This window comes from Danio rerio, chromosome 1, assembly GCF_049306965.1.
Source record: "Danio rerio strain Tuebingen ecotype United States chromosome 1, GRCz12tu, whole genome shotgun sequence".
Classification (NCBI taxonomy): Eukaryota; Metazoa; Chordata; class Actinopteri; order Cypriniformes; family Danionidae; genus Danio; species Danio rerio.
The window spans coordinates 9,117,609-9,139,211 of NC_133176.1; the positions used below are offsets into that span (position 1 = coordinate 9,117,609).

The following is a 21,603-nucleotide window of genomic DNA, read 5'->3' on the forward strand; positions in this document are numbered from 1 at the left end:
TCTTGTAAAATAGAAGTGAAAAAAGTGCTTGAATAATTTGTTTAATGAATAAACTGCCAATTTTTTGGTTCTTTTCACAATTAATTTTGTCACAGAGCAAGTGAAATGTTTTTAATGATTATCTGTAGTCCTGCGGATTTTAAGAAGTGGACATATTACGTTTTATCAGCAGTTACCTCCTATAAAAGAGGCCTGATAATATCATTTGATAATATTTACCATCAATTTTCTGTCATAAAGCAATGACTAAAATATTTACATTTTCTTTTTGTTTGTTTGGTTTTTTTTTTGCAATTGTATTTCCTGATTATTAATCAGAAGCTTGTGACACACTCATGGTGGTGAAGAATCAAGCGAAATCTACTGCGACGTGTTAAAGAAGCCGAGACGACTGGTTAAAAACACGTTTCCATCGAGCGGTCGCAGATGTCTATGAAAAAAAAGAGATCCTGACACACACAGCTGCTGCCCAAATCTGCCTTGAATCAACGGACGAACTGTGTCACACACTTCACACATTCCTTTCAAAGTCACTGTTATGCATGCAAACACTGTTTAATCATGACCAAATCCCCATTAGACAAGTACAATTTTTGCATAAAAAAAATGAATGAAAATATTTTATCTTATGATTTTGTAGCGTTGGAGGACATGGAAATACTTGTGCAGGAGGCCCGGATGTCAGTTCCCCCTTATGCCCTTCACTGAATGGACCTCCGAGTAGCGTGACATTACTCCATCAATCTGTGTTTAAAGAGCAGTGTGTCCAGTGCAGCATGTTAACAGGCATCTCTCTCTCTCTCTCTCTCGTTTCCTTCATGTTCAGGCACACACAAAAACACACTTTACATGCTCATCTACACTTACCGGCCACTTTATTAGGTACACCTTACTGGTACCGTGTTGGATCCCTTTTATCTTTAGAACAGCCTTAATCTTTCATGGCATAGATTCATCAAGGTACTAAAAATATTCATCAGAAATGTATTGATCATATTGACATGATAGCATCACACAGTTCCAGCAGATTTGTCGGCTGCACATCCATGATGCAAATCTCTCGTTCCACCACATTTCATAGGTGCTCTATTGGATTGAGCTCTGGTGACTGTGGAGGCTACTTGAGTACAGTGAACTCATGATCAAAAAACCATTGTGAGATGATTTGCACTTTATGACATGGTGCGTTATCATGTTGGAAGTAGCCATCAGAAGATGGGTACACTTTGGTCATAAAGGAATGGACATGGTCATCAACCATACTCAGGTAGGCTGTGGCGTTGGCATGAGGCTCAATTGGTACTAATGGGCCCAAAGTGTGCCAAGACAATCCCCCGCACTATTACACCACCAGCCTGAACTGTTGATACAAGGCAGGATGGATCCATGCTTTCATGTTGCTGATGCCAAGGTCTGACCATTCGTATGTTACAGCAGAAATCGAGACTCATCAGACCAGGCAAGGTTTTTCCAATCTTTTATTGTCCAATTCTGGTGAGCCTGTGCAAATTATGGCCTCAGTTTCCTGTTCTTAGTCGAAAGGAGAAGCACCCGGTGTGGTTTTCTGCTGCTGTAGCTCATCCGCCTCAAGGTTGGACATGTTGTGCATTCAGAGAAGCTCTTCTGCATACCTTGGTTGTAAGGAGTGGTTATTTTAGTTACTGTTGCCTTTCTATCAGCTCAAATCAGTCTGGCCATTCTCCTCTGACCTCAAATTAACCTCTGACCATAAACAAGGCATTTGCGCCCACAGAACTGCCACTCACTGGATGTTTTCTCCTTTTTCAGACAATTTTCTGTAATCCCTAGACATGGTTGTCCATGTAAATCCAAGTAGATCAGCAGTTTCTGAAATACTTAGACAAGGCCGTCTGGCACCAACAACCATGCTATGTTCAAAGTCACTTAAATCACCTTTATTCCCCATTCAGTTTCAACTGCAGCAGATCGTCTTTACCATGTCTACATGCCTAAATGCATAGAGTTGCTGCCATGTGATTGGCTGAAATTTGCATTAAAAAGCAGTTGGATCTAATAAACTAGCAGAATTTTGATGAATTGCAGTTTCAGTTACTTCCGCATTTGCTTCACGAGGGAGAGCGGGAGGTTGCCTCTTAGTTCGGACCAAAGCGATCAGTGTGGTGTGAAAAAAAAACCAAAATCGGCAGAAAAATGCTACAATGTATTATTTGTTTCCCTTGGTTCAGACCAAATGAATGGAACCACAGATGTGAAAGCACCCAACTTTCTTAACTTTCACCAGAAGCCTAATGAACCCAAGACCTCTTGCAAGATAGATTTTTCAGATTTTTTTGTTTTATTTTATTTTTATTTTTGGATGGTTTGGGTTTTTACAAATATCTGGTTCAATCCCATGTTACCAGCTCAATTTGGAATATTATTCCTAGCAAAAAGCATGAAGTATTTAATACTACACATACAGTGCGCTGATGAACTGAAACATCATTGTATATGCATAAAACGTGCACTCCTCCATTCTTCAAAAACTCGATATTTGTAAAAAGATCAATCAACAAAGTATTCCCTATTCCTCAGGTAATGAGCTGATCATATTAGGCTGCTCTTATTTATAAGCTCTAAATGCTTTAATGGGGTTGGCTGACCAACTGCTTTTCCATTAGTGTAAACATTAGGCAACAGGTCGATCCTCCACTCATTAGCCATTACCCTCAAGTCATTAACTCCAGCAGTCGATCACAATGGTGCAGAGTTCAAGTAAACACACACCATCTCACACTGAGGAATCTTAATTAGCGCACACCTACAGCGCACTAACAGGACAGTTACAGGATACTATTTCACACTCCTCGCAATAATCACATTGCATCCACAACAGATATTGTTTGTGAATGTGCAAAACATTTGATTTATTGTATATATAAGAGTGATAAAGTGTAACTATTTTTACTCCAAAGAGAGTATTTATGATTACAAATGAACAGTTTGTTTTAAACATGTTCAGGGTGCGAATTACAAGGGGGTTTAGGGGGGATTGACGCCTCTAAATAACACTTGATGCCCCTGATGGACATCAATACAAGATGTATGGAGAGTCAATAGTTTAATAGTGATAAATAGTTTTCTCTGATCAGTGTCTGTATCTTAAATAATAATATTAATAATTAAAATAATAGATAGTACAAATATGACCACTCCTATAATGGTTCATACCATTGTGAATGCATAATCTTGCCAATCAGTCTATGTGAGAAACAATTCATTAAACAGTCTGAAAGCCGCAGATCTAGAGCAGGGGTGGCCGACCTTGTTCCTGGAGAGCCACCTTCCTGCAGATTTCAGTTGCTACCCATATCAAACACACCTGAACCAATTAGTTAGGATCTGAAAACCACGTTATAATTACAGGCAGGTGTGTTTAATATGGGTTGCAACTGAAATCTGCAGGAAGGTAGCTCTCCAGGAACAGGGTTGGCCACCCCTGATCTAGAGCATCGACAGACATTGTAAATCACAGATAGAAAATGTAAAATAAACTTTTCTTGCAAACAGGTGTTTGTATCCACATATAGCCTACGAGTAAAGTAAAATTAGATGCAAAACGTTGAAATAGCTAATCAGTGGTCACTGAGGGTCAAAATACAATAAAAATCCCGTAAAACATTGAAAACTTAAATAAGTTTTACTAAGAAATGAGTTGTCATTTAAATAAATAACATACATTTGATTCACTGAAGCATGTATTACACAAACCAATGTTACCGCAATATTTTATCCCCATGATTACCAATGTATAATTCACACCCTGTACAAATTTATATAATTTTTTATATATATTGGCCACCAAATTAGATATATTCCACCAATTGTTGCTGGAATAACGTATATTTTCCATCAAACTAAATAAAAGCATTTGTTTGTTTTTTGACCTATTATTATTTTCTCCTTAAAAAAAGAAAAATAAAAGCTCTAAATTAGTTTTTTTATTTGAAATTTGGTAGAAATGATTAAATATTAGCATTCTACTCAAATCCACACATAATGAATCCAGAGAAACTGAGTGTTTTCAAGTGGTATCTTAGTTTTTTCTTTTCATAGCAGTGTGTAATTTGGATTATGAAAGTAATTAAGCACTAATAATTATACAATATTACATTACTTTAATTTAAAATGCTCATAATCAGATTACATATTCTTATAGAATAAAGGACTACATAATATTTACACAAACATAATTTACTGATTGTCCCTAATTATTTCCCCCCTTTCTAAAAATCCGGGGTGTCCTACTTGATTTGATCTGAATATTTCATTCTATATTATGGAACGGCTATGTAAATGTAATGTAAATAAGTGTGGAAAAAACACCTTAACCATGTGAGAAACAAATCATTATGCAAGTAAATATTACACTTACAGTACATGTTGATTTGTAGGTCAGGACAAAAAAAAAAGTCAAATCTGTAAGACTTTGGACATGCAACATCATTGATGCTCTCGTGTTTCTGAGTGCTGGTTCATGGAAATGATGTCAAACGTCAGCCAACCACCTGTGAAATATAAAAAAGTTAAACAAAAACGTCAGTTATTTTACAGCACTTTCAAATGTTGATTAATAGTCACTTACATTGACAAAACATTTCAAACATAAACTTAATACATTTTAAACATAATATTATTAGTTTTTCTTATATAATTTTTTTTTTTTTTTACATATGATTTATTTAATTACCATTTTTATCAACTCAAAAACCCTCCACACGTCATAGGTCAAAAAAATCAGACATTCTATATTTATGTGCTATAATCTATAATCTCCAAGAGTTGAACAATCTCCGGCTTGAAGAGTACATTTTGGGTTGACAAAACCAGACAAATCCAGAGTTTGCATGTTCTCCCCGTGTTGGCGCGGGTTTCCTTCAGGTGCTCCGGTTACCCCAACAGTCCAAAGACATGTGGTACAGATGAATTGGGTATGCTAAAATTGACCATAGTGTATGAATGTTTTCCAGGGATGGGTTGCAGCTGGAAGGGCATCCTCTGTGTAAAAACATGGATAAGTTGGCGGTTCATTCCGCAGTGGCAACCCCAGATTAAAAAAGGGACTAAGCTGAAAAGAAAATGAATGAGGCATTGCTGATGCAGCAAGTTTAAAAAAGTAACTTTAAGAAAATAAGTTATTATTATGTCTGCGCAATTCAATCAACTGATTTTATTAATGTGGGTTTACAAATAGCTCACAACAAAGTCATTTTAAAAGCAAATAGCTACTAATGTCTAAATTCTAAGATACTTGATTAATGTCAATTTTAAAATATTTGAATATATAAGTTAATATAATAAACTTTATTTAATTATTCATTCATTAACTTTTCGGCTTAGACCCTTTATTAATCTGGGGTCGCCACAGCCGAATGAATCGCAAACTTATCCAGCACGTTTTTACGTAGCAGATGCCCTTCCAGCCGCAACTCATCTCTGGGAAACATCCACACACAATCAATCACACTCATACAATACGAAAAATTTAGCCTACTTAATTTACCTGTACCGCAAGTCCTTGGACTGTGGTGTAAAAAAGAGCACCCGGAGAAAACCCACGTGAACGCAGGGAGAGCATGCAAAGTCCACACAGAAATGCCAACTGACCTAACCGAGGCCAAAAAGTCTATTTATATAAAATAAATATATTATTAACAAAAAAAAAACGACATTTTGCATCAGATATTGGTAAGTCACCATGGCAACAATGACAAACTAACACACATAACGTTACTAAACATAAACTTTACCAACTCAAACTCATTGCTCTGTTTATCGTTATTCAAAAACCCTCACACTGTGCATTATTCATGAACACATCTTTGTTATATAACCTTGTATCAATAGTTTATAAAAAGGGTGATGGCCTAACGCTGATTTGAAGAAGCAGCAAGTCTTTTACAACGGAGTAAAATTGTTAACATGCTAGCGTTTGTAAATAGCCAAATCAAACGTTACTCTCTACAACATCGCTAGCCCTGCTTATCCACTAACCGTAAACGTCATGGTTCAGAGTATAAGTTGTTAGTTCTTCCTCTCCATCATGATGTGACTCTAGTTTGAACGGCTAAGATACTGGTAACTACACTACTGACGGTTTTAGCTTTAAGAATTGTTTGTTGCTTCTGTCGATGATCGCCTAATGGCTCCGCCCAAGCCTGGAAAGCAGCAGCTCATTTCTGAAGACGTTACATTAAATTAATAACCTAGACTACATGTTATTAACTAAAATGTTCATAATGTAATCGGTAATTATTAGCAAACTACAGTTTCAGAAATAATTTACCCAGCACTGCAAACATCTGCACATGCAGTCAGTTTTCATTTTACACTTTTAAAAATGCTTGGTTGATGTTAACCTAACTATATTGGGTAAAAATCAGTTTAACGTCTATTAGACCTTTTTCACAGCGGAATTGAACACCGGAAGCGCCCTTCGAAGCAGTGTATCGATATTTCCGGGTTCGCTATGAGTCGCAGAGACATGACAGCCTCGGGACAGCGGATGACTTTCTCACGGTCAACTTTGCCATAATTTGGACAAGAAAATGTTGTTCGGTGAATGTGTAAAACTGCCTTAATAAAACAACTTTTAAAAGATGATACCGATTTGCAGAGTTTGTGCAGAAAACGTGTCTTACCGTTTGCGTTTGCAACGTCAGGTTCCAGTAAGGTGCACAGCCAACAGCATAAAATCTGCTCATTCAAGCCATTCGTAAACTAGATTAACCTGGCTATTTAACATCCAGCAGGATGAGTTTAATGTCAGTAGTCCCGTCTGTAAACTGTGCTAACCCCTTCCTTCCTTTTTATTCAGAGTCAGATATAGTGAATGGCGAGGTAAGTTAGCTATACAGGCGAGTTGCTATCGGTTAATACATTACAGGTTGTTTAATGCTCGTGAGGTTTTCTCAAGTCTGGAAACACATTAGCTCCTACTCGTGGATAATATTCATTTTTATTATTTATTTAAAGAACAGAAAATAACATTTTACAATACAAAAATGTACATACCAGGGGGTAATTATAAATAAAATACAAATAATCAAAATGTAATATAACATAATAATGAAATACATTGTAGAGGTCACACATTTTAAAGTGGGTCGAGTTTCTTGTTTAGAGAGTTGATACTGGTATTGTACAAGCATATTTCAGTCATCAATACCTTAAAATCTGGTTTCATATTAGTAAATTTATATTTATGAATGTACAATTTTGTTAACAACATAAGCAAATTAAATAAATAAAACTATTTTCCCTCTAGATTGGGATAATCAAGTAAAGCCCAAATGTACATTTATCCATAATGAAAGAGGTTTTGAACACAAAAGAATCGTTATTAATACATTTTGCAACTCACCCCATAAGCTGACTATGTACAATGCCAAAATAAGTGTAAAACTGTCTCCTCATATTCGTTACAAAAATACAATTTACATCAATCCCACTTTTAAATTTTTGCAAACAATGTTTTGCTGGATAAAACCTGTGGATGAGTTTATAGGATATTTTAATTCTATTTCTAACATGATATTTCTGTGGTAACAGCCACACTTTTCTTCAATTCACCCTTTAATAAAGACATATAATAAAATTTAATATAAGGTACAGTATTGATTTATTTTTGGAAAAGAGTATGAATAGCTCTATCATTACTCTTGGTATTTAGTGAAACAAAATTTGCCGACATAAGATTTAGTAATATCAAAAGACGATGCATCAGAAGGATGGTCTTATTAATACCTCTAAATAACATAAATGAATAACATGTCTCTGCAGGAATTGAACCAATAACAGTTGAAAACTTGCTGGGTTTTGTAATATTTTGATTTTGTAATAAAGGACTTCATTGTAAGAAAAGTTTACCATCTTTATTATATAACTGACTAAACAAATAATTTTACTGTCAAACCAATTAAAAAAAAAAGAGAGATTTGCATTTGTATGAACTGTCTATTATTCCAAAATAACAACAATGTAGGGATAAATCATGCTTATAGATTAATGACCATGATGAGCACTTGTTTGTGGAAGGCAGATAGCTTAACTGGAGTTTTGTCTATATTATAATTACTCATCAAAATAAACCATAGACCACCAGTCTTTAATGAAACATGATAATCTCCGCTTTGAAGTGCATACAGCATACGAGCGTACTCCCACATATAACTTGAAACGGCATTCAACCCCCTTTAATATTGTCATCCATGATTTTCCCTGTCCTTCGTCTTTCGGGAGATCGTGGTCATTAAAGTAAGAGTGTCGTTTTTGAGTTGGAGCAGCTGGGAACGCGGCAATCACAGCGATGAGATGACCCTGCCATTCTTTCTTGCTCCGTCGCATTGAAACCGGATGTTGTGGTACACTGCTTCGCTTACCGGAACCAGGAAGTGTGAAAAAGGCCTATATATCTGGCTCATTTACACTTAAAGAGACACACACTGTCTGAAGACGTTACATTAAATTAATAACCTAGACTACATGTTATTAACTAAAATGTTCATAATGTAATCGGTAATTATTAGCAAACTACAGTTTCAGAAATAATTTACCCAGCACTGCAAACATCTGCACATGCAGTCAGTTTCCATTTTACACTTTTAAAAATGCTTGGTTGATGTTAACCTAACCATATTGGGTAAAAATTAATGTAATTGTAAATGTAAAAAAAACATTTTTGAATCTGATTTACTCAAAATGTTATCAACTGAGTTATTTACGATAGTTATTTACAAAAACTGAAATTGATATAAAACTTTTTTTCCTTACAAATATTTAAACATAAAAATAATGCAAAATTTGTCAATTAAAAAAAAAAAAATCTGATTTTCTTATATCGTCACGTTGGAGTAAGCTTCTATCTGCATTCTAAATGATTTTGAGACATTGAGCTTTAAAATTCCAAGTAGCAAACAACATGTATGTAACAGTTCTCTCTTATTAACATGACAGAGACCCTAAATGTTCTCTAAACGTAAATTATCAAAGTTCTCTTATATTTGCAAATTGGAGTAAAAAAAAACACGGTAAACGCAAAAAGAACCTTCTGAAAAATAATTTTCCACTTAAAATTATAAGGTTCTATCTGGCAGATCATCCATTGAAGCATTACTTTACAGGAAATACTATCAAAAATATCAAATTTGGTGTTATAACAATATGTTGTTGCTTGAGAAAGTTACATTTTTCTTTTTTATAACATTTATTTCATGTTTTAGGATGATTTTTTTTTTGTTCAAATTAAACATACAAGACTGGGTTAAGTATTTTGTCCAGTACAGATGTTAATTTTGTCAAATTAATATCATATTTATAAGATTTTATGCTTTAAATGAATTATTGAATATTGTATTTATTGAATTATTTCCCCTTCAAGGCTTAATATGAAATTTAAAGATTTTGAAAGAAAACAGACAATGAGCAAATGAGTTTATTAAACTTATTGTGAAAAAAATGTTTCAGTGACTATATATATATATATATATATATATATATATATATATATATATATATATACAAATAAAATATTTTACACGTTCAAAGTCACTTAAATCCCCTTTCTTTCTCATTCTGATGCTCGGTTTGAACTGCAGCAGATTATCTTGATTATGTCTACATGCCTAAATGCGTTGAGTTGCTGCCACGTGATTGGCTGATTAAAAATATGTGTTAACAAGCAGTTGGACAGGTGTACCTAATAAAGTGGCCGGTGAGTGGGGCATATTTACTTTCTGCCCATGGCTCTCAATGATATTTGATTTTTGGTCCTTCATGAGAATAGGTTTGGGCACCCCTGCACTAATGGAAATATAATCAGCTATACAATAAAATAATGCAGATGATAATAATATTACAGTATATTAAGTTGATATACACTGCAGTTTTAAATTAGAAGTTGACTTTTGACAAAGTCACTTTGTGTGTACTTAGTCTCAGATCAGAGGCAGGAAAATAATGATGAAGTGTCAGTGTATATTTCATGTAACACTTATTTTGTCATTTACACCTTGTAGTGCACTGTTCTAACATCTGAAATGCCTGAACGCTTCAGCACATATTACGATCTGAAAAAACAAACAAACAAACACATAAATAGATTAAACAGAATCTGTCATACACCAGGGAACGTCCTGAGAGATGCTGGAAAGCTGCAAACCTGCTTGAGAATATTTGCAAAGGTAAACCCTGAGGAATAAGCGAGGCGACATGGGAGACGCTAGAAAAAAAGCAAAGTGAAGCAAAAAACAATGTGGGGTCTGGAAACACAGATGTTCGGAGACACTTATACAGACTCGAGGGCTGTGCAGAAACTCCCTGCCAGATGTGGATGCACACCACGTAATTTCACAAAAACTAACTCCACTCAGTCAACGTGAACCGATGAGTAGCCGCTCACTCATGTGCTTCAAACTACATAATATTCCCAAACAGTGGAACACACATTCAGGGATAATGTCACATCAGAAGCTGGTGACAGCGCCGAAGAGAAAAGCTATCATCTTATCTCAACTGCTTTCATGGTTTCTCTCATTTCATGTTTTCTCTAAAATATCCTGGAACATTATTCTTATGGTAAAAGGTCATTTACAAGTATGTGCACATATAGAAAGCTGATATATAAATGCAAATTACACATATATATTTTATTTACATTTTATGAACACATATTATACATATATAAACACACATATAACATAGCTGACATATAACTTTATTAGGTACACCTGTTCAACTGCTTGTTAAATTTCTACTCAGCCAATCACATGGCAGCAAATTAATGCATTTCGGCATGTAGACATGGTCAAGGCGATCTGCTGCAGTTCAAACTGAGCATCAGAATGGGGAAGAAAGGTCATTTAAGTGACTTGAATGTGGCATGGTTGTTAGTGCCAGATGAGCTGGTCTGAGTATTTCAGAAACTGCTGGGAGTTTCACGCACAACTATCTATCGAGTTTACAGAGAAAGGTCAGAATAAGGAAAAATATCCAGTGAGTGGCAGATCTGTGGGCGCAAATGCCTTGTTGATGCCCGAGGTCAGAGGAGAATAGTCAGACTGGTTTAAGCTGATAGAAAGGGAATAGTAACTCAAATAACTACTCGATACAACCGAGGTATGCAGAAGAGCATCTCTGAACGCACAACACGTCCAACCTTGAGTTGGATAGGCTAGAGCAGCAGAAAACCACTATGGGTGCCACTCCTGTCAGCCAAGAACAAGAAACTGAGGCTAAAATTCACACAGGCTCACCAAAATTGGACAATAAAAGATTGGAAAGTTCCCTGGTCTCATGTGTCTCGATTTCTGCTGCAATATTTGGATGGTAGTGTCTTGGTAGGGTCAGAATTTTAAGTAATGGCGAGGGAGATGTTTTCTTGGCACACTTTGGGCCCATTAGTACCAATTGAGGCTCATGTCAATGCCACAACCTATCTGAGTATTGTTGCTGACCATTTCCGTATCTTTATGACAACAGTGTACCCATCTTCTGATGGCTACCTCCAGCACGATAATGTGCAGCCAACAAATCTGCAGCAACTGCGTGATGCTATCATGTCAATATGAACCAAAATCTCTGAGGAATATTTCCAGTACCTTGTTCAATCTATACCATAAAGGATTAAGGCAGTTCTGTGGTCCAACCCGGTTCAAGTAAGGTGTACTTAATAAAATGGCCAGTGTACATATACATTATAGGAACACATATAAAACATTATAGCTAATACATTTGAACATATGCAGAAGATAAAATGAAAACAAACTTTTGTGATTTTCAGGGTAGAATCAAAAAATATTCAGGTACAGATTTTGAACATTAAAGTGTAAAATAACATTAAGCATTTACGTGGAGCGGAGTTGACTGTGATGACGGGTTCAAACCCAGCAAAAAAGTTTCCAGAAAGCAGGGTAGACAAAAGCAAAAAATAAAATAACACGTAAATAACGGTGAAAATGTGGTAGAATCTGAAAATGTGGTTAAAATTAAGCTGTCGTGATGGTGGGGGTGATCGGTCAGTCAGTCGATCAGTCAGTCAGTTAGTTGACAGCGGCTTCTGGTGGATTTATGCAAGAACAGCACACACAAATGGCACTCGCGAGAGAAATTTGAGATCTCATACACAGAAAAAAAAGCATACACAGCAGCTTCTGGCAGATTCGTGAAAACAAAAACTGCAAAAAACATATCTCCTGGGACGTATTTGGCGCTCTCCAGAAACATATATAGGGGTACATAATCAGAATTAGCCTGGGTTTCATAATCCTGCATATTTAGTGTATACCCATAATCTCATTAGTTTCCTTGCTTGTTTTAAATTTATGAGTCAATCAATCTATCTATCTATCTATCTATCTATCTATCTATCTATCTATCTATCTATCTATCTATCTATCTATCTATCTATCTATCTGTCTGTCTGTCTGTCTGTCTGTCTGTCTGTCTGTCTGTCTGTCTGTCTGTCTGTCTGTCTGTCTGTCTGTTTATCTATCTATCTATCTATCTATCTATCTATCTATCTATCTATCTATCTATCTATCTATCTATCTATCTATCTATCTATCTATCTATCTATCTATCTATCTATCTATCTATCTATCTATCTATCTATCTATCTATCTATCTATCTATCAATAAAGAAGATATTATGAAAATGCTGGTTGATTTCACCCATTGACCTCCATAGTAGGACAAAAAAATACAATGGGTACCATCAACCAGCATTCTTCAAAATATCTTCTTTTGTGTTTAACAGAAAAATAAGTTTTTAACAAGTGAAGGCTGAGTAAATGATGACAGATATATATTTTTAGGTGAACTATCGCTTGTAAAACAAATTAAACATCAATAACATATTATTAAATAAAAACAGCTGTCCGTAGGCCTGTGTCCTCTTCGATGACCACGTAAGATAAATATTTTCTTTGATAGGACTGATTGCTCCAGGAGCAGACAGCGTAATTATTCATCTGATGTGCACACATTCACCTGATGCAAAGTAATCGAGCGCTGTTTTCATGTCTAAGCCTGACTAAGTAAACAGGTCTTGATTGGATTGCTAAGGATTTGAACGGGCCGCAGAATCACTATTGATTTTTCTCTTAAACGATCAGCGAAGAGGTTTGATGAAAGTTGCCCAATTAAAAAAATAAATAAATAAAACATTTGATCACTTAGGAAGAAAGTTTGTCTGAAATGAGTCTGCACCATATATTGTTTCAGCATCAATATCTCATTGTGTGTATCCACAATAATCGCAGGATATGCAGTGTTAAGTTGAGATTATGGTTGACCAGAAGCCACAGTTTAAAACCTTTGAGGAGATACTGCAGAGTTTAAACATAATCATGTTAAAGTTTATCATTTGCACATGTTTTTAGGCATGAGAGAGAGTTTAAAGCATCCAGGAATTTGAAATGTTATCATTTGTAACTTTGATAATAATTAATTTAATTGAATCCTGTTATAGACTGTAAGAAACGCTGCGGTTTCACAAAATATTTTTCATGTTGTCCCAACACAAATCGATTAAGTTAACTGTTTTTACATATTTAAGTGGATTGAGCAAAGCAATTAAGTTGTCCCCAAAAAGATGTAAGAATTCCGTTGTTTCAACTCATTTTAAGTAGTTTGAACAAGCAACAAAAATATTTTTTTAGGTGTAGTAAATAATTTTTAGTGTTAGTGTTTCTGCGTGGAGTTTGCATGTTCTCCCCGCGTTCGTGTGGGTTTCCTTCAGGTGCTCCGGTTTCCCCCACAGTCCAAAGACATGCGGTACAGGTGAATTGGGTAAGCTAAATTGTCCGTAGTGTATGAGTGTGAATGAGTGTGTATGGATGTCTCCCAGTGATGGGTTGCAGCTAGAAGGGCACCCACTGCATAAAGAATATGCTGGATAAGTTGGCGGTTCATTCCGCTGTGGCGACCCCAGATTAATAAAGGGACTAAGCCGAAAAAAAATGTTTAAAGGAATGTTTTCAATTTCTGGGCGACACAGTGGCTCAGTTTTTAGCACTGTCACCTCACAGCATGAAGGTTACTGGTTGGTTCGAGCCTCCGCATTTCTGTGTGGAGTTTCTATATTATCCCTGTGTTGACATGGGTTTTCTCCGGGTACTCTGGTTTCCTCCTATGATCCAAAGACATGCGCTATAGGTGAACGGAATAAACTAAATTGGACGTAGTGTGTGTGTGTAAATTTGAGAGTGTATGGGTGTTTCCCAGTACTGGGTTGCGGCTGGAAGGGAGGTTTTTCCCTAAAAAGTCAATATTCAATCTCTCTACCTGTTAAATAATACTGTTTAAGTATAACGAAAACCAAAGCACAGATCTTTGCTTTACTTTTATCTTTCCTTTTTCAAATTTACATATGCTTGTCATTTTTTTAATAAAATTTTATGCATGATTCAAAATAATAAATTATTTTCAAAGAGCATTAATTTGTTTATTCTTTTTTAAAATATTTATTTCCCAAGTAATGTTTAACGAAGAAAGGACATTTTCACAATATTTCTATTATATATTTTTAATTTCTTAAAACAAATTGTTAAATTCTTGTAAAATTTTATTTCTTTTAATTTGGCTAAATGAAAGGCAGTTTTTAGTTTTTTTATATCAATTTTTTAAGGTCAATATAACTAGCCTCTCCTTTAAGGGCACATATTTTATCTCTTCTATAAGATGTAAAATAAGACTTTGGTGTCTCCAGAATGTGTCTGTAAAGTTGCAGCTCAAAACACCCATCAGATCATTTATTATATAATGCAAAATCTGCCCGTTTTGGTGTCTGAGTATAGTGTAACAGGGTTTTTTTAGCCAGTGGCTTTAAATGCAAATAAGCTGCTTCTTCCAGCCCACTGTTCCGACATGTGTGTCCACTTCTCATGCGTTATGTCAGATAAACAGCAGTCAGTTATAGACACAGACTCGGATGAAGCTGAAATCTATGCATATATTTATTACAAACATGCTCTGTTTTAAAAACGTTTTAAACTTAAATATGTCTTACGTCACATTGTGGTCAGCCTTAAAATCACTGGGATTTGGATCCTATTTTAAAGTAAAAAAAGGGGACTAATTGTGTTTATATCACTCCAATATGACCGTGGACACACTATACCTACACACAGAGATGTATAGTAACGAAGTAGAACTACTTCACTACTGTACTTAAGTACTAAAAGGCAGTATCTGTACTTTACTGGAGTATTATTTTTTTCTCCTACTTCCACTTTTACTTAAGTACATATTTTCCATGAGTTTAATACTTTTACTCCGATAGATTTTTTATGTGCTGCATCGTTACTCGTTACTAGGGGTGTCAAAATGATCGATATCAGTTCAGTAATAGATCATAAACGGTTATTACGTGATGACGTCATTTATCTCCTATGCGCGATGTCGCAATACTATGGCGGAGGACGGAGGCGCGGTGAGGCGGCACAGCACACAAGCCGCTATTTCACTATTATGGAGAAATGTTGTAAAACTTCGCCTCTGCCTCTCTCTTTCTCACTTTGGACATTTGACCCGCTGGCCTGTTTGTAAGGTAACTTTTCCTCTCTTCTCGGCTGTTAAAGCTGTGGATCCATCCAGACACGATGTGTCTGATGTGCAAGTTTTCTCCACTGTGTATATTACCTGTGATAATCGCGTATTCTTCCCGCCATGGCTGAGCAGCGCTTCATTTCTAAAGCCCTTTCTGTTGAGCAGGTGAAAAGTAACCAATCATAAGACCTCGCCTGTCAGTGCTCAAAAAGCAGGCGGGATAATATTGACATGAGTTTATTAGCTGTAAATGCTCATGCAGTCTTCTGTGCATGAGTTTTGTTTGGTCAAATTAAAGGTACGGTTCATATATCTGACTGCTGTATTAAAGAACGAAATTGTATTACAAAAAATCCTTTAACTGTCACACCAAGACAACAGCAATAGAATTTTTTTGATTGCATTTCTCCTAATGTCGCTAATTTAACACAATCAATGCATTTTTTTTCTCAACACATCCCATAATTTCTAAAATATCAGCCTCTACCAAATGGTTAAGATGTTGGTTTATGGTAAAAGTACCAGAATTAATAAATATACTACAGAAAATATTAAGTGTAAGACAAATTTAATTAAAAACAATAAAAAAAATTAAACTAAATCATAGCCATAAGCCATGAAATATTTCAGATTTTCATTAAACACAGTAATATACACACTTTCCTGTTGTTGTTTTTTTTTTTTTTTTTTTTACAAAAAAATCCAAATCAAGTGAATTAGTGCAACAGGATTTAGTTTGCTTGTTTAGTTTAGTTTCACGAGTGCTTCCAGAAGACAGAACTCCTGTTTATTGTGATATTAACCAATCAAACTTCAAAACTCTCAAAGTGTGAGTGTGTGTTTGTGTGTGTGTGAGTGTGAGTGAGAGTGAATAATGTGTGTAAGAGAGAAACTGTGTGATTGTACCTGTGTGTGTGTAAGAGAGAGTGTATGAGAGTGTAAAAGAGTGTATTTATATGTGTTTGTGTGTGCCCATGTATATGTATAACAACATCGGTATTACACGGATGTTATGAGGAGATGGTGAATTATGTGGATATTATTTATAAAATTTAATCACACTAAATGTTTTTTTTTTCAGAAAGTAAAACTACACATAATTTCCTGTAAGGTTTGGATTTAGAGGTTGGATTTGGGGTTAGAGCAATCGAAAGTACAGTTTGTAGAGTATAAAAACAATCGTAACCTATGTAATGTCCCCACAATTCACAAAAATGTGAGTGTGTGAGAGAGAGAGAGATAGCGAGAGAACTGTGTGTGTGTGTGTGTGTGTGTGTGTGTGAGAGTGTATGAATGTGTGAGAGTGTACATTTAGGTGTGTGCAGGGCAGTGTACGTGTGTGTGTGTGTGTGTGTGTATGAGAGAGAGAGAGAGAGAGAATGTATGTGAGTGAACATGCTGAATAATCTCATCAGTGAGAGGATTTTCTGGCAAAAGGGCCTGACGTTGTGAGTTCTTGTACCATATAAACTATTTACAAAGAAAAACAGTATCATAAGCCAAGTTTCTTTTCGTTCTGCTTAATCAAGTGTCCCCAAAAAAGATATTTAAAATAAACAAAATAATATGATGTCTTTTGACTTTGACTTTCTTTAATAACTACATTACACAATACTTGTACTTTTACTTTCAGTACTTGAGTAGTAAATTTTGAAATAAACTACTTGCAATACTTAAGTACTAAAAATGTTGAATACTTTAGTACTTCCACTTAAGTATGGTGCTTAAAGAGCACTTCTACTTCTACTCAAGTCAATTTTTGATAGAGCACTTGTACTTTTACTTAAGTATGGGTCTCTAGTACTTTATACATCTCTGCCTACACACAGTTCAGTCCAAACAGCTTACAAAAGTTGATTTTCGGCTTCAGTGTTCTCCAATGTCTGTTTAACCAATTAACCTTTACATTGCAGATTAAATGGAATGGTAACTTATAAAATAACTATTAAAATATTATGAACTATCATTACGGTAAAGACAAATAAAATTGGATATTAAACTATTATGTTTAAAAATATGTTGAAAAAAAAAACCCTCTGTTATTGAGCATTTTCAAAATCCATTAAACATTTGCATTTTAACAGGGGGGTGAATAATTTTGACTTCTGTATATCGTAGAAAGACAAAACGTTGCAGATTTCATCTGATTTTTCCAATATCATGCAGCTCTAGTCTGAAATAGGCCGGCGTGTTTGTTGTGCAGCCTCACATGTGATGTCTGAGGGCTGTGAGAGAGTGTGTGAATATCAGTTTGCCGCACAATGAGTGTGTGTCTGTGTGGCATTAAGATACATCTGCATCAGTTTAACCCATTGGGAGCGTTTCTCAGCAAGTAGCTGTGCTTTCAGCCTCGGGTCGGCACAAATCATCTGGACAGGCCGGAGCGTGAAATCTGTCCAGGCCTGTTTTCCAGCACTCTCTGCCCTCTGCAGGCCTACAGAAACGGCTCTGCTGTCTGATCGCCTCTGCATTCAGTCTGTGTTGTTGATGTTGTTTGTCTCGCAGGCATGTCTGATCAGAAAGATGTTCCTGTCATCTGCTCGAAAGGATATATAGAGGACTGGATTCAGCATTTGATGCAGTTTTAGGCTGGTACTGATGTTTATTGAGTTTTAAACTGTTAAAAATAAGGTGTTTTATAAAGGTAATGCCTTTTTTGGTTACCTAAAGAACCCAAAGCTTGTGAGTGTGTGTGCTTGTGTATGTGTGTGTGACATTTTATTAATTTGAAAAAGATTAAAACAAAAAAAAGTGCAAAAGATACCTGTTTTGCACACATTAAAAGTGTAATAGTGATTAACAGTTTTATTGATTCTCAGGCAGGTTTCAGCATGGAAATATAATAAAACTCTGAAAAGAATCAACATTTTTTTTTTTGCCCTATTACAAACCCACCCCAAACTAATCCCTAACTACTACTTTAAGGTTCAGGCTTGGCTATCATTAATTACAATTAATTACAATCTTATATAATGAAGAAAAAAATTCTGATAAAATACAATAAAAATTAAATAAAACATATGAATGGGTAAGTTCGGTCAATGACATATAAAATTTACACTGTCGACATCAGTATATTTCTCATACATTTATTACTGTTCCATTTGCAAACAGTTTAAGTACTTGGACCATTTTTTTAAAATATAGGTTTAGCTTGTCCATTTGCTTATAAGACATTTTTTTCAAATGCGGCCACTCTAGCAAGTTCTACTGCCCATTCTTGGAAGGAAGGGGCCTCCTCTGATTTCCAGCTCCTAAGAATTATTTGTCTGCCAATCAGTAAACTGGTTTGGACCCAAAATTTTATATTTTTATCTTTTATTTCGTTGTCTGTCCAACTACCTATAAACAGTCTAGGACATAGTGAAATGTGAAAGTCTAAAACTGAGCAAATGTGTTCATGAACTCTTTTCCAGAAATCCTGAATTTTTGTACAAGACCATAGAGCATGAACTAAATCACCATTCTCGATCTCACATCTCCAACAATAAGGTGTATTTTTTAACCCGAGCTTAAACAGTCTGAAAGGAGTCCAGTAGAAAGTGTAATTATAAAATACTTGACCTAAATATGTAAAATAGTTTGAACAGGTTGGTTTAATAATTAAAGTAATATTTATGAAAATATATAATTTCTACCGATATAAATATGTTTTAGTATTCATGCCATTTATTTTAAAATAAACATTTCAACATTTAATGTATTTATTGTAATAACATGTCATTAACAATAATTATTAAAATGTAAACTTTCTACCAGCGTAAAAATATTTGATAATTTATGCCACTTATTTTAAAATAAACCTTTCAATATTTAATACATGCATGTTATATTTAATACAAATAACACAAATTAATTAATAAATTGTATAGTTATATAAATTATGATAAAATTGCATTATTTAATGTAGTAAACATGCCATTTAATCTTAATCCAGAAACCAAATAATATATTCAATTACAGCTTTTAAATTAAACATCTTCACTGTTGTCTGGATTAAGTGTAAGTATCATGTTTAATAAATAAAATATATTTAAATTAAATCGGCTGGATGGGGTCGGGGATCACAGGATTTCATCTGTTATTTGCAGACGATGTTGTTCTGTTGTTCATCGAACATGGATCTTCAGCATGCACTAGAGTGGTTTGCTGATGAGTGATATGCAGCAGGGATGAGAATCAGCACCGGTGGTTTGGCATCTCCAGGTTGGAGGAAAGTCCTTAGGTGGAGAAGTTCAAGTATCTTGGGGTTTTGTTCACGAGTGAGGGAAGGATGGAACGTGAGATTGACAGGGGGATTGGTGCAGCGGCAGCAGTAATGCAGCCGATGTACCGGTCTGTTGTGGTGAAGAAGGAGCTAAGCCGAAAGGCAAAACTCTCAATTTACCGGTGGCAGGGAGCACTCTTATAAATAAGGTGAGGAGCTCTGTCACCTGCAGGAGGAGCTTGGAGTAGAGCTGCTGCTCCTCCACATCAGGAGATGTCAGCTGAGGTGGCTCAGGCATCTGTTTTGGATGCCTCTTGGATGCCTAGAGAGATGTTCCAGGCATGTACCACCGGGAGGAGGCCTCGGGGAAGACCCAGGACACGCCAGAGGGACTATGTCTCTCGGCTGGCCTAGGAATGCCTCGGGATTCCCCCGGAGGAGCTGGAGAAAGTGTCTGAGGAGAAGGAAGTATGGGGTTCTCTCCTATAGCTGTGACCCGGTCCCGGAAAAGCTGTAGACAATGCATGAATGAATGAAAAATGTCTAATCGATTTAATTTAATTATATATTTTCTTTCTATTCATTCGTTTTATTTTATTTTTGGCTTAGTCCCTTTATTAATCCGGGGTCACCACAGCGGAATTAACTGCCAACTTATCCAGCACATTTTTACACAGCGGATGCCCTTCTAGCCACAACTTATCTCTGGGAAACATCCACACACACTCATTCATACACACACTCATACACTACGGACAATTTAGCCTACCCAATTCACCTGTACCGCATGTCTTTGGACTGTGGGGGAAACCGGAGCACCCGGAGGAAACCTATGCAAACGCAGGGAGAACATGCAAACTCCACACAGATACGCCAAGCCGAGGCTCGAACAAGCGACCTAGCGACTACGTACTGCGCCACTGCGTCACCTAATTTCTTTCTAACTAAACAAACAAAAATAAAATCAATAAAGTGCATAAAATAAGCTATCTGAATCATTGATAATTGTAATTTTAAAATAATTATTTAAATGAGTGTAAAAAAATAATAAGTACTATTCTTTACTCTTCTTTTCTGGGAGTTAATAAATATATTTAATTCAATTATGTTTAAAGAAATAATTAAATAATTTGAACTAATCGGATGACAACAAAAAAATTAATGTAGAATTATACATTTAATGCCATTTATTAAAAAAAGGAACATGTTATTATTGTTTGTTTGCTTTAATTATAGAGCAAAAATAACAGATGTTGACCAAAGTGCTTTACAAAACAAACAACATACAAGATCTGTACTTATACAAAATCTGTATACTGTATATACAGTTGAAGTCAGAATTATTAGCGCCCGTTTATTCCCCCCCCCCCCCCCCCCAATTTCTGTTTAACGGAGAGCAGACTTTTTTCAACACATTTCTAAACATAATAGTTTTATTAAATCATCTCTAATAACTGATTGATTTTATCTTTGTCATGATCACAGTAAATAATATTTGACTAGAAATTTTTCAAGACACTTCTGTACAGCTTAAAGTGACATTTTAAAGGCTTAGGTTAATTAGGTTAACTAGGCAGGTTAGGGTAATTATTGTGTAATGATGGTTTGTTCTGTAGATTATCAAAATATAACTTAAAGGGGCAAATAATTTTGTCCTTAAAATCGTTTAAAAAAATGAAAACAGTTTTTATTCTATAACCGAAATAAAACAAATAAGACTTTCTCCAGAGGAAAAAATATTATCAGACATACTGAGAAAATTTCCTTGCTCTGTTAAACATCATTTGCGAAATATTTAAAAATGAAAACAATGTCAAAGGGGGGCTAAT

The 21,603-nt window shown here is 35.4% G+C and overlaps 1 long non-coding RNA gene across 2 annotated transcripts; it reads right to left on the reverse strand.

Annotated features, from left to right (window-relative positions):
* Positions 1 to 290: 290 nt before the first annotated feature.
* Positions 291 to 6,101, reverse strand: LOC141384475 (uncharacterized). Of its 2 annotated transcripts, none has more exons than XR_012405419.1 (3): positions 6,016 to 6,101; positions 4,397 to 4,529; positions 291 to 814 (listed from the first exon to the last, which is right to left on the reverse strand). It is a non-coding gene; the product is annotated as an uncharacterized lncRNA (long non-coding RNA). The 2 variants fall into 2 exon arrangements; XR_012405418.1 differs by having other exon boundaries at positions 291 to 1,631.
* Between the last annotated feature and the right edge of the window lie 15,502 nt (positions 6,102 to 21,603).